Source organism: Geospiza fortis, unplaced genomic scaffold (assembly GCF_000277835.1).
Source record: "Geospiza fortis unplaced genomic scaffold, GeoFor_1.0 scaffold181, whole genome shotgun sequence".
NCBI lineage: Eukaryota > Metazoa > Chordata > Aves > Passeriformes > Thraupidae > Geospiza > Geospiza fortis.
This window is the reverse complement of record NW_005054412.1, coordinates 667,681-676,975: the sequence shown is the minus strand read 5'-3', so window position 1 is coordinate 676,975 and position 9,295 is coordinate 667,681. Positions and strand designations below refer to the sequence as shown.

General features: G+C 33.8%; 1 protein-coding gene across 1 annotated transcript in view; it reads left to right on the top strand.

The window, feature by feature from the left end:
• NBEA (neurobeachin) overlaps positions 1 to 9,295 on the top strand; it is a 373,019-nt gene that overhangs the window by 131,904 nt on the left and 231,820 nt on the right.

Below are 9,295 nucleotides of genomic sequence, written 5' to 3'. Positions count from 1 at the left end.
TTTTCCTTAAGACAAATTAAGCAATGTGAACTGGAAAGACTGCATAAAATATATAGTTTGTGGGTTTTTAATAATCCCAGTGTAAATAGGGGTTTTCTTTCTAACATGAGTAAATCCTTCGTATTCAAATTGAATGACATTTTACAGATTATGTGGGGAAGTTTGAAAAGTGTCACTCAAAAGATAGATGGCGATAATAAAAACCTTTGAAAAGTACAATTTTGTTTGCACAGAACAGAGTAACTTTAGACATTGAAAAGGAAAGGGAAATGCAAAGTTTGTTTTCCTTTCATTTGCTACAGCAAATTAGATGCTTTTATGCTTTTTATGTTGGAAATTCCATGTTAACGACTACAGATTAGCAAGGATGTCAGAATTTTTTTTCTTATCTGAGCTCCTGAATAAAATCAACATTGCCAGCGGCTCACATCCAAGGTATGGTCTAAATTTACATGAAATATCACATTACAAATGTCTGAAGGTACATGTCATGGATAATTCAGTTCATATGGGCAGCCTTTTAGGCTCTGAGGAATATGCAATCAAGCCTTTCCCCCAAAGGAATTTGGAGTTTCTGTGAAAAATACGTTTTAAGTTTTAAAGGAACTCCTGTATGGATGGTACTTCATTTGTAGGTTTGGGGAAGAACAAAAAGCACTAGTCTGTGTTTTCAGAATATTTCTTATACTGTAAGATAATACTGGTATTATATCTTTTTCCTATATCTTTTACTTGTATTATATCTTTTTCCTAGTAACACCTACTGCACTAGATTAAAATTTAGGTTAATTTGAAGCTTTATTCTCTTTATTTATATAAACCATAATCACACATCCAAGCACTTGAAAAAAAATTCTAAATAATTGATAATAAACATATAATGATTTTCACTTTTCCTACGATATGCCTTTTTATTTGAATTTAGTCTATTTTAACATAAAATGGATGAAGATGTGTTATGTTTGACAATATCTGTGCTTGATTAGCTGGTCTTTGTTCCCTCAGCCTAGTTGAGCATGTCACAGCTGTGTTGCTGTTGGAGTGGCAGATTTCTTCAATAAGCCATGCAGTATTAGAAAAATGCATCAATTTTTGCAGTGTAGTTCCTTCTTACATCAGATTTAGACTTCAATTACTTTTTTTCATATTCTTTTTTTTCCCTAACCAAAACACTACAATAGTTTCTAATTGCTTCCAGACCCTTTGCAGATTCTTCTCTTTGGGGAGACAGCTTCTGAAAAAATTGAGTAGTTGTGTCCCAGAGGAGTTTTATCTCATGCCACTTGTATTTTTCTGTATCTTATCTATTTACAAGGGAAATTAACTTTCTTAAAAAGAAAATACTGCTTTATTATTTAAGACATCTTGTTACTCAATTTGTTTGAAAATATAATTATTATGAGGATAAGTGCTGCATTGTCCTAAGTGGCAGAAAAAATTTGGAACAATATCAAGAAATTAGTCGCACTCCAAGGAGATGTGTAAAAACAAATGAACAAAAAATACCCCAAAGATGTGCCTGGCTGGTGTAAATTCAAAGGGAATCTTCAGAGAGGAAATTTGATGGTTGTTTTATCTCTGAGAATAAAGACCCGTCAACCAGGCTGCAGGGATTTCAGAAGACACCAGCACATCTAGATGTCGGTTCTGCCTCAAAGTGTGGGATAGCTCTTCAGTAACTGGCAATTGATCAACACAGAAACCAAGGAAAAAATAAAATTAAAATAAATAAATAAAAACAAAAAACCCCACCTTTTTCTGGTCCCTGCAGCTGACCAGAAGATGCCTTGAAATGTGCAATTCATATAGTAGAAGCACAGTGCACAATTTCTGATACCAAACATACTGTATTCAAGGCTTTCTATAACAGTTTAAGGAGGAATTGTCCAGCTCTGCTGTGCAAAAACCTTTTACTTTTCATTATAGATTTTCCTTTGTTGAAATATTACTTGTCTGTTTACTCTTGTTGCCAGTATTAGATTCAACTTTAATTGTAGTTCTTGGTCTCCTTCCAGAGGTATTCCTGGAGTTCTCATACTCTATAATTTTTGTTAAATAAGTGATTGCCCTTTCAGAATAACTGTGATAGCAGAACAGTTACAGAAGTGTTTGCTATTTGTCTTTTTGACACCAACCACAATAGGAAAGGCTGAAGATAAGTTAAATAATAACTGCTTCCCTTAAATCTAAGGGGAAAAAAACCCTGCAACTTAATCTCCTTAGGAAATTGTGTTTTATATAACTTCAATGATGAAATTAGGGTTGGTTAAGCAAATTTCTATGAGGATATAATGTTTTAATCTCTGTTTTCTTGATCACAAAACAAGTTGGGTGTTTTACCTTTGCTTGTGTTTTTGCATTTGTTCTGTGGCATTATCCACTGTCTCTGTTTTCGAACTATTGCAAATAGGAGACAACTCTGCATATAATATCACTGAAAAAGTCTGAATTAAAATTGATTTTATAGAGGGGAATGATGCGCAGAAACACACGTGCAAAATACAGAAACTTATTGTTTCAATAATCCTTTATTCCAGCATATCTTTAAAACATTTATCCTAGCAAAGTTCTCTATCTCCTACACTACTTCCGTCCTGCAGCTTCTTCTCTGCTAACTCCACTTTCGTACCAGTGCTGATATTTACAAGACTAACTCACAAGCACATGTGAAAACTGCTCAGACATTTGTTCCCTGGTTTAGTGGCTCTTTAGCTAAGAGCCTTGTTCAAAAGCCACCAGAGCTACTTAAACAAAAAATTCAGGATTGAAAAATTGGGGACACAGAGGAGAAAAGAGAAAACACAACTTGTGTTTTCATGGCAGCAAGCTGTAAATTCAGATCTCTGCATCTAATGGAAACACACTCTTAGGCTACAGTTTTAGTGGTCAGTTTAGAATTCTCTCTGGCCACAATCACACTTGCAGATGTATTGCATCTTCTCCATGCCTAGCTCCATATTGCTGCTGATCCATTTCATCAGACTATGTGATGGTGGAAACAGTCACATCAAACCAAAAATTAACTCTGAGTAAAAAAGTTATTTTTAACTGATTATGCTTCTAAGGTAGCCACAATACCAATAGCAGGTGGCAGATCGATGGCTGGCACTCTAGGGAACACAGGCTGCCTCTGTAAGAATCATGATACAAGAAAGGAATTTTGGCATTTGATGGGAGAAGTTAGAGCAAGAGCAAGAAGTTAAAATAGATGAAAAAAACCACACAGATTTTAAAATGCTGGACAAGGCACTAGAAATGTGTATGAAATTTTCAGCAATGTTGCTCCAAAATGAGGCTTCGTATCTTCACATTTTACCATAGGCTCAGATTTACGTTCAATAACCACAATCTTTGTAGGTGAAGTGAATACTTTCTATAATATTCCCATCCTATTTGAACTACATAAAGGTCTATCAAGAGGGAGGGGGTGTTTATTCTGTTTCCCTATGCAGTATCAAATATGGTACAGCTTAAACACATACTTAGGTTCTAATGTTGATTTTGGGCCCTTCATAATCCACCACATGGCCTAAACACAAACAGGTTGCTATACACACTTAGTGTAATTTCCTAAATGAACTCCAGTACAAGCTACAGGAGAAGCCAAAACATTTTCCCTTTATATGTTTGTTGGTTTTTTCCTCTAAAATTAAGTGGTTTTCTAGGGAGATGTTTTTTTGTGCTTATTTTTTTAGACTTCTTCCCCCACCTTTGGCATTTCTTACTTGCTTTAAGGAATTCTGGTGAATTACCTGGAAAACTATTTTCCAAAAGATTCTAGTTATCAGAATTTTCTTGCATTGCCCATGTGTGGAATGTCTTCCAGCCCAATCTGTCTTCTACTCTTGAACATCTGCTTCTGATAATCTAACTTTCAAATGGAAACCATTAGTATATTCTTCCTACTTGTTGAGCGATTTTACTTTCTTCATCATTTTGTGAGGTGTCCTTACAGATTCCCATACATTTAGAAAACTAATTCTGTGTTTTGCTTTTAATAATAAGCAGGATATTTTCTTTTTTATCTTATATCAGAGTTATCAAGGGACTTCAGGCCCTTTCTCTTGCCTATCCTTGTCAGAGTACTCTTGTCAAAAAATATTAAAGAATACACACAAGTGAGATGCTGATCTGAACAACTTCTGGATTCATGGCAAGAATAAGGAAATTGTAAGAATCAGCCTCTCTGTATTTAATGTGGCAAGTTTTCTTCCCCTGATGTCTCTATAAAGCTGCCTACACAATTGAGAAGGATCTGAGACCTGGTCTAAGTACCTAGAAAGTAAGAGTGAGTTGGTATTTCTTGAGGGGCCGAGAAAGGATACAAAGCTCATTACTGGAACCCATCATAAATAATAAATATACTATAGCTTTCAGGGGCTTCACTATAATGGAGACAATATGAGGAGTACTTTTCTGTACATCCAAATATTTATTTATCTATTTATTTATTTATTTTCATTTATTTTGGGAAGAATTAGTTCAAATTAGTTATCTATCTCTAACATCAAAGAGTGGTTGAGTAAAAAGTGGACTGGTGTTTAGGATAAATTCCCATACATCGCATACATCTTGTTAATAATAATTTTAGCATTCCTTAATTGAAATAAAATTATTTTTCTAGTCAGGAGATAAGCTCTAGAAGTTGTTGAGATATGTGTATCCTATAGTACATATCTTCTGTCTGTATTAGAAGATATGCAAAATTTTAGAAGAAGAAGAAGGTTACTTTTCTAAATAAATTTGATTTCTCTAGTGTTGTTTGAATAATGTAAATGCTCTTGCAACTGTAGTTTTTGCGTTGTTTTGTTTCTTCTTCCAAAATACCAATGAAATGTTCCTCTGGGAATGTTGACACCATTTTCAAGATAAATTAACCAATTACCACAGGTGATCAGAAGGGCAATGGGGGTCTGTGTGTTACCAAGAAAGCAAAAAATTAACGTATTATTTAAAGTCTAGAGAATAGAGGGAAAATGAGGCTGTAGTCTTGTGAAACTGTAATCTAAAACTTTCTATTACCATTGTTTTATTAAATTCACATTCACATAAATAGTGTTATGAAAGTTTCGCATTCTTTTCCTTTCTGGGATTTGGCCAGAGGCCAGGAGCATTCCAATACTTGCAGAGTTTCCTTCCAGAAGGATGTCGTCAGTCATTCTGCAACTTGCTTATTGTGGGAAATAGCCACTTTTAAAATGGATAACCAATTACAAAAGCCTAAAATTGATGCCAAATTTATTGACATAGTAGACCAAAAATACTTTTTTTTTTTTGTCCTTTATCAGCAGTATATATGGGAGTATGAGAGAAGTGTACAGGCAGTGTTACTGGAATTCTTAGATCTGATTCTCATTCCAAACAATAATGCAAGGTTTTCAGACTCCAATATCTTTAGGTAAATTCTTCTAGGACTGGAAGAGACAAATCTGTGGTATTAAAAACAGTATAATCAACTCAAAAATTTATGAGACTGTCTTGAAATCAGTTTTCCTGTTTTTACCTGCTTTTGCCTTCTTTTACCTGCTTTTAATAGACACAGTTTTCTGCCATATAAAAACCACAAAACATTTCGTACATCATGTAACATTTCTTTTGAATATTTCCTCCTAAATGAAGTAAAGCAAGTTATTGGTGATTTTTGGATAGGAAGTTATTGCTGATTTTAGGGGGTGACTCCACATCTTGGAATTCAAACCTGAGCTAAATTACATGCATGTTGAGAATTGCAAACACATTTTTATAGTTTCCATTTCCTTCTTCAGAAGAAGGCTAGCACCTGTTCAGCTCCATACAAGATTTTCCACCAAATATATTCAAGGGTCTAGAAAGAAGAAAGATGATATAACAGAATTTCATCTGTATCAATAAGTTTTAATCACAATGCAGTGATCAAAGAATTGAGGTGTCAACTGAGTTATCAATGACTTAGATTAGAAAATTCACTAAATGTCCAGTATGACAAAAACAAATTAACCTCAGTTCAGTTTAAGGCATGGAGAAGATGGAAGTCTCATGAAGATGCAATTGATTGACACAATAGGACCTGTAGTTCAAGGAGAATTGTAGGATGATTACTACACCAGGTATCTCTCCATTTCAGTAACTGCACTCCTTTGAGAAACTTGAAATTTTTGATACAAATTTAGATTTCCTTGCAGAAAGTGGAAAGGGTGAGAGAACTCTGAGAATCACAATTCCTTTTTAAAATAACTATACCACATTATCACAAGATTTTTTTAAGACATGTTCTAGACATCATGAATAAAAATTTAAAAATTGTAAGCAAAAGATTATTTGGAAATAAATATAATATAAACTAAAAGAAGTTCTTAACAGACCAAGTCTAATTTTTCCTTTTTGACCCCCCCACTACTTTTTTGCAAGGAAAATTTTCCATTATCAATTTAAGATGCCTGGACTGTTTTTTCCTTTTTCCTTTCTTTTTTTTGTAAGTGTACTGGAGATTGGAGAATTTTAAAGAAATAGAACTTGGAAAATACATTCTAAAGTAAAAATTGTAATGATATCAGAGAGTAAATTAATGTGCATCATGTTTTATTAAAAAAAAAACCTGAATTGCAAGTAATATCTGTACTGTGGTATTCATCTCCTGTCCTCTGTATGAACAGTGTCATAACATCTTTCAGTCTGAACTTTCTTTCAAGGAGATGGTACTGAGGCATTCTTTATGCATTGACACTTTTCAAGCAATGACAGAATAGATTATGAGAAGAAGTTAAGGAGTGTGGCAATTTCCATTATCCTAATAAATTAGTACATTTTTTAATTAATGGAATTTAATAAAATTTTGCATAACATAAATTATTTACAGCAAAGCTATACTGGAAGTAATTGAGCTGAATGCCTAAAGTCATGATGTTTGATAATTATGTATGAAGACAATTTTAAATTTATTTATCAATAAAGTTAAAAACTAAATTTTTGTTCTATTTTTAGTACAAAGAAGTTGTGTCATCATTCTTGAATACTGTCAGTGTTAGACAGCCTTTGATTCTTCTACACCCCACCTTGCTGAGTCATGCTCACTGCCCCACCAAGCAGGAGCCCCAAGAGAAGAGAGATCCATGCATTCCTGTATAGAAGTAGCTCTCTCATACATGATTTTGTCAAAGGCTTCTGTTATTTCAGCACCTAATTGCTACTGTCATTTCTGAGGCACAGAAAAGTCTTCAAGCTCTTGCTCTAACACTCAGAAGATTCATGATACACCAAAACCACATGAGATGTAGTCTAATCATTCAAGCACTTAGCTGCTAATAACCAAATGACTATGCTGTGGTTCTACTTGGCTGTAGCATAAATCTTCCAAATACTGTCCCTGCATCCATTTCATTTGGTGTTTGTTTTTCAGCTTCTTGCATTTTGGGGTTGAGAAGGATTCCTTTGGAATCCAAGAGAATGTAAATAAAATTGCTCCACATCTTAATCCAGTTCTTAAAGTACATATGATGACATGAATGGCCATTGCAAAGGCAACTGTAATGCTGGCATTGAAAAATATTTTCAATCTATTGTTTGCATCTTTTAAAAACAAAATGGAAGAAAAGAAAACCAGGTGCCTCTTCACATATATAGGTAATGTCTCAGGATTGTGAATCTGTTTGTTAAATTATGCTTAAATGTGAAATAAAATTGTGGCAGTAGTGATTATTCCCTTATTTGTGGATTAATGGAGGATTGAGAGTCTCGAATAAATCTTGTCATAGCTGCTTTGTAGTGAAACAATGCATGAACCATGAATCCTAATTTCTTTCTGGGTTCTGCATCGTTATGTTTTTCACTAGTTTTGGGTAGATAGTTCAGCAAGTTTCAAACATTTTTACAATGAATCATTACTTTGCATAAATCAATCAGATTTTCCACCTATGGAGATGTAAGAAGTGTTTTTCTACTTCCATATAGATATCTTCTTAGTGGCTTTTTAGGCAATTTAAGATATTTCCCACAAAATCCAGTTAGCCATTTTGGATGTTCTGCAGAATCAGAGACTGAGCAGGAAGATCTGGCAAAATACTTGCAAGAATCTCTTGGGCTTTTTCAGACACAGGAAGACCCTCTGTTACCTTTTAAAAATTTAATTAGCATGCTTTCTTCGACCTGTCTTAGGAAGCCTTTATTCCTTTCTCTTCTCTCTTTTCAACTTCTTTCCTGACTGTAAAGTCACAGCAGCTGTGGTGCAGAAAAGCATCTCAAAAGAAATGCTGATAGTGGTCTGCATAGTGTACAGTAAAAGGCTCTGATAAAAAAAATGCTACACTTCGAATACTATCTCTAACCCAGACCTTTTGTTTCTTAAAGTGTCTCAAGGTGCCTGTGTTTAAGTAATTGAATTCTTTCATTCTTAGTTTCTCAGAGTGATTTTCTACTCTACACAGATGATTTAAGTGATATCATTAGCTTCAGTAAATAGATTTGAAAAATAAAAAAATAAGCATCACTGAAGAAAGGACTTGTTATTACAATGCTTTTCTAGCTCACAAGCTAGAGGCTTGGGTGCTGATACTCTTTCTTCCCTAACCAGGAGTTACCTGCTCAGCCATGGGTCAAGAGAATGTTCATTTTTTGGGTATTTTAGTAGCTTGCCTTTTTTAAAACCAATCATGAGTATTAGATTGTTGTTGTTGGGATTTTTTTAAGATGCATGACTTGGTCATATCTGTAAGTTTGTATAATCAGTAAGAAGCACTTTGCTGATTAGTGACCAGATTTCACAGCTGTTCCTTTATCTATGGAAAGCCATCCTTTTTTCACCCATATTAGGGAGCATGAATTGTGAATTTCTGCCTTTTTACTCTTGGAAAAAAAAATAAATGTAAATTAATATATTAAAGGAATAGTTCTGTAACTGTAACCATCTACCCATTGACAATATGTAGTCTTAGTCTAGGAACTCTCTCTGTAATCCAGCTAATATACTTTATTTTGTTTTTCATTATGATGCAGAGGAAATTTTTATTGCTTTTAAAGAAAATTTTTAAGGAATTATCACAAAAGAAAGTAATCTTTACTTGTTAGAGAGAGATCAACCCTTTTTCATCTCAAGTATCAGAATTCTTGATGTGATAGAAGCAGTGGGTTGTATGACAAAAGCTATTTGTGATGCATTGTGAAACTTCTCTTTAACTTAGTGGTATATGAAGTAAAATCCTGTTAAATTTAATATCAATTAGGTGGTTTAGATTAGTTTGAAATTTCATCTTGGAAATCCATGGTAACAGTAAATCAATTTTAAAAAACAGTTTGTTATCATAGGCTGATTTTCTTTTCACTT